Source organism: Nannospalax galili, unplaced genomic scaffold, assembly GCF_000622305.1.
Source record: "Nannospalax galili isolate Female #2095 unplaced genomic scaffold, S.galili_v1.0 scaffold550, whole genome shotgun sequence".
Classification (NCBI taxonomy): domain Eukaryota; kingdom Metazoa; phylum Chordata; class Mammalia; order Rodentia; family Spalacidae; genus Nannospalax; species Nannospalax galili.
This window is the reverse complement of record NW_008329138.1, coordinates 2565037-2570461: the sequence shown is the minus strand read 5'-3', so window position 1 is coordinate 2570461 and position 5425 is coordinate 2565037.

The following is a 5425-nucleotide window of genomic DNA, read 5'->3' as shown; positions in this document are numbered from 1 at the left end:
GTCAGCTGTGAGTATAGGAAGACTCAAAAAACAACAAACAAAAATATTAATTGCAACTTATGACATCCTAATTTTGTCTGCATCTACTCAGGCAGAGCCTCTTCCTCCATTCAACTCTTTTTCCAAGCTATATTGAAGAGTATCCAGACAGTGTATTAAACTCAGAAACAAGCTCCATACAACAATGCAGAACAAGAAAGATATGGACAGAGACAGTGTAATGAAGCAATGACTCACCTCCCATCTTGTATAGAAGCTACTGACGTGGCACCATGTTTGGGAAGTGATAGACTTTATTATAGACCCACCATAAAGGAGGGAAGAAGCATAGTTACATCAGGTTCTATGACAGACCAGTAGCAGTGGGATTTAAGTACCTCAGAGGGAGGGGAAAAAGGGCTGATTGGTTGTAACTGGGAGTTGTGATGGAATAATTTAGTCTAAGTGGAAAGTTTGTGGATAATCCTGGTATGTCATGTAGTTGTTGGCTGTAGCCCACATTTCTAATATATGTCCATAATGCTAGTTCTCTCCTTCTTTGAACCTAATTACCATAGAATTTTGGTTTTTCCACTATCTTAGGATCATTTCATGATCAGATCCAAGAATTCTGAGCCTTTGTCTTGAAAAACAGCTTGAACAGATTTCAGGTACTGGGAAGCTGACACTTTAGTTTCAGTTTCAAGAGCTTTCCAGTGATAGATTCCCTTGTTCCAGTTCATCCCCAAAGCAGACCCAATCCTTAAATTGCTTAGATGAGGCAATATATTTTCCAAGTAGTTTAAAACATATTGCCGCTACTTCCCAATATCATGAAACATATCAAGCAGTCACATCATTTATCTTCTGCCCTATGCCTCCCCTAGGTACTAGATCTCAAGGCAGAGGTTTTATCCAGTTGTTCAGCACTTGCTAAGCACATGCAAGGTCCTGCATTTGATCTCCAGAATAAAAAGGAAAAAAGAGGATTCTGGAACCAAAGACAAAAAGATTTTGCCTAAATCTTTCTTTGCTTCCAAACAACTTTTAAACTCAGAAAACATCAGAGTTCATTCATAGTCTTAAATTTGTATTTCTATAGCTTCAAGCAAATAACATAAGTAACTGTCCTTAGTTTCCTCTTAAGTAACATGGAGCTTATCATACAAATTGCTTTTGCTGAAGTATTAGTGTAAAACACTTCCCTTCTCTGTCTGATTCAAATTCTCATCATGCCTGACCTGTGGTCAGTGTTTGGCAGAGCTGAGCAATTTTTCTTGAAACATGCTTCGTTCTTCAATCCAGGACACCACTGTCTTCTGCCTGCTGTTTGCCTCCTATATTTCTCAATACCCTCTAAATAATGAGATTCTCATATACCTGCTTCTGCATTTTTTCTCTATGCCCAACTCCGTGACTTCAACTACTATAATGATATTATGACTTATATACGACTTCTTCCCTGATCTCAAATTTATATTTCTTCCTTCCTGGCATGTCAGCTTAGATGTAGAGCAAACATCTAAAAGTTAACACACCTGACATGGATACTGGATACTCATCATCCCAGAAACCTATTTTTGCTTATCTTAGTAAGTTTAACCAATTTCACAGGTCAAAAAACTTATCTTTAATTTTTCTTTTATTCTTAGTCCTATTACAAGTGGACTCTATGGTGGAAATCCAAGCATTCCCCTTAGGTTAACCAAATTCACAATAAAAATTCACAGCATTACTTCTGGATTTAGAACTTCCCATGCACAAGCCTTCCATTTAATTGCATACTTCTTACCTGGGCCTCTAAGATCCTTTTGATCTGATCTCTTCACAGTGAACCCCCATTAGACTTAAACACTCCTTTTCAACTTTAGCTGCATCAGCCTTCCACATGTTCTTCGAAAACCATCAGCTTCACTGACAGCTGAGGGACTTGATATGGGTAGTTCTGTTGACCTTGGCCAAACTGACTCCAGATTTTAGCCTAATTGCTCCTTCTTCTCTTTAATCAGAATTTGGCAATGAACATTGTCCTAATCCTAAGAAGGGATTTTGTTTATAATTTCATTTAAAATAGTCTTCCAATCGCATTTCCCTATTACCAACACATCATTTCCTAACAGTTTTCTGAACCTACATTATATTTATTTCCTCGCACAATTTGTCCCCCACATTGAGCATTTAAGCTCCATGAAAACAAGGCTTAGTCTCCTTGCCACTTCTACAGAATTGTAATTGATCTGAGATGAAAGAAGAGAACAAAGTGCAAGTAGAATAGCAGCAAAGTAAAAAAGACTGATGAAAGGTGGTGAAGAATGTGAAGATGTGCATCTGTGGCTATGAGTCTTAACTCAGAACACCTGAATCAGTTCATCCCCAGATGGACTGGTAAATTTGGATTCCAGAGCACTTGAAACATGACATAATGATTTTGAAGAATGTACCAGAAGGGGAGGTGAACAGAAGGATGTTAATCTGCTAGTCTGCAATGGTTTTCAAGCTTGGTAGCAAAGTCTTTTAAACAAATGGGATTGGAGTAATTAGTGTCTGGAGGAGTGAGAAAATCTATATCTAAGCTTCATTTGTATGAAGCATCAACCAAAAGTGGATCATAGACTTACATGTGAAACCATCAAACTTTTAGAAAATACTTGAGGAGAATATTAATAATATCTAGGGCAAACAAAGATTTGACAATCGACAAAACATACAGAAATAGGTAAACTGGACTTCACTAATTCTTTTTTTAAACAGGACCTTGTGGAGAGGATTTTTGAAAAAATAGATACTGAAAGATACTTGTAAACTACACATCTGTAGAAGATCTTATATCTAGAATACATTCAGAATTTTCAGAACTCAACATTTAAAAATACCAATACGTGTAGAGGTTCAACTGTAGATGTGTCACCTAGGACTGGGCGTCTCTCAGATGTATATTCTCTGTATTTGACCAGCTGTGAAAATCTTTGGTAGTTTCCATATGCTGCAAAAAAGAAGCTTATTTAATGAGTGGTGTACAGTATGCCTGTCTGTAAATATAAGGATCCATATTTAGCATATGGTAAGAAATTTCATTTGTCTAGAAATACTGCACAGATAGCGTTTTCTCTAGGATGTATGCTCTCTCCAGCCAGTGTATTTAGTTAAGTTTCCAGTGCCACCCATGAGTTCACTCCCATTGACAGGGTTTTAAGTCCAGATAACAGTTGCTACTATTGTACCAGTAGAGGCAGTTTGCTGTGCTGGTTGCTATGGTTATTAGAATTTAGGGTTGGGTTCGAATACTATCATCTAGTATTATGAGAGCTAAACTTCAGGTACTACACTTCCAGGTGAGTTCCTGCTCCATTGTTCCAAGTCCTGTGTCCAAAGTGTGTCCTCTCTTCAACAGTAGGGTCTGGTCCCCTGGTTCTGGGAGATAACCAGGAGCTTTGCCAATTGCCTGTGTTATTTTGGGAGTCTCCTGGACAATTCTAATCAACCACTCAAAGGGAGGTCTCTTCTGTCTGGCACTGTGTTCCTTACCGAACAACCCCTAGTGATACCTAGTCAATAATGTTTAGATAATGTATGTGCATTTCTCATGGGGTTTCAGGGTCATCACATTTCCCTCTGGGTTCCCCTAGCCCCTTGAGATTCATTCCTCTCTATTCTTCTTCCTCGCATCAGACCTCCCTTTCCCTCCTCAGTCCCAGGAACTCCATTACCTCCACTAGCCCTCCAATAACACCCACCTCCCACCATTCCCCTCTCCTGACTTCACTACCCTCCCACACACTGTGTCCCTGGCTGTCCCTCACTCCTCTCCTCTCAGTCAAACACTCCCACTTTCCCCACCTCACCCCTGGTAACATCTGTTCCCTACTTTCCCCCTCTTTCAGGTTCTTTCTTTTGCTTTACCTTCCTGTATCTTTTCCATTTTCCTGGTTTCTGGTGTTACAGCAGAATATATACTCCAGTACAAGGGATTGGTGCTACAATCGGCAAAGGAGGGAGAATTTACATTGCTTGTTTTTATTCATTTGTGTTCCTTCACTTAGTACAACACTATCTAGTTCCATCCATTTACATGCAATTTTCATAATTTTATCTTTTCTTACTGCTGAGTGGAACTCCCTTGTGTAAATTACCACATTTTCATTATCCATCAGCTGAGGAACATTTAGGTTGCCTCCATTTCTTAGCTATGTGAAGAGAACAGCAACAAACATGGATGTACAGGTGTCTCTACAGGAGGATGAGTTCTTTGGGTACATGCCAAGGAGTGGTATAGCTGGATCATATGGTAGGTTCATTTTTAGTTTTTGAGAGTTCTCCACACTGCTTCCACAGGGGTTGTACAAGTTTGCGGTCATCCCCCACCCCTCCACTCCCGCAGTGGATGAGCATTCCCCTTTCTCCACATCCTCACCAACATTTGGTGTCTTTTGTTCTCCTGATCTCAGCCAGTCTGACTGGGGTAAGATGGAATCTTAAAGTGGTTTTATTCTGCATTTTCTAATTACTAAGGATGTTGAGTAGTTTTAAAGGTGTTTCTTAGTCATTTTTATTTCTTCATTTGAGAACTCTCTGTTCAGGTCTATCACCCATCTTTTTATTGGGTCATTTATTTTCTTGTTTCTTTGTTTTTAGAGTTCTTTGAATATTCTGGATGTTAACCCTCTGTTGAATGTGTAGCCAGTAAAGATTTTCTCCCACTCAGTGGGTTTCCTCTTCCCTTCCTTGGTTCTTTGCTGTACAGAAACTTTGTGATTTAATAAGGTCCCAGTTACTGATTGTTGACCTTAGTGCCTGAGCAGCTGGTGTCTGATTTAGAAAGTCTTTTCCTACCCTTCTATTGGATGATGCTGCCTATGTTTTCTTCTAGCAATTTCAGAGTTTTGGGTTTTATAATTGAGATCTTTGAGCCATTAGAGGTTGACGTTTGTGCAGGGTGAAAGATAAAGGTCCAATTTAATTCTTCTGTAGGTGGAAATCCAGTTTTGCCAGCACCATTTGTTGAAGATGCTGTCTGGTGTGTTCTTGGCACTTTTGTCAAATATAAGATGGCTGAAATTGCATGTATTCATGTTTGGGTCTTCTATTGTGTTCCATTGTCTATTTTTGAGCCAGTACCATGCACTTTTTATGTCTATGGCTTTGTAATATAATCTGAGATCTGGTATGGTGATGATTCTCCCCAGCAGTGTTCTTTTTGCTAAAGATTGCTTTGGAACGGCAATTGACCCTCTACACCTAAGGCTCATGGAACATAATGAAACAAGAGGTAGAGAGAAAAGTAATACATCCCTCAGTTCTTACCAGTAAAGCTTCCTTATACGACAGAGTGTGATACACACAGAAGGCCACAGCTGGCCAAGTTTTAAATAATAAGAGACTGCAGAATGTGTATCCCGGGATAGGACTACTATGTTGAACCTCACCCACCCAAGGCTCAGGGGCCGTT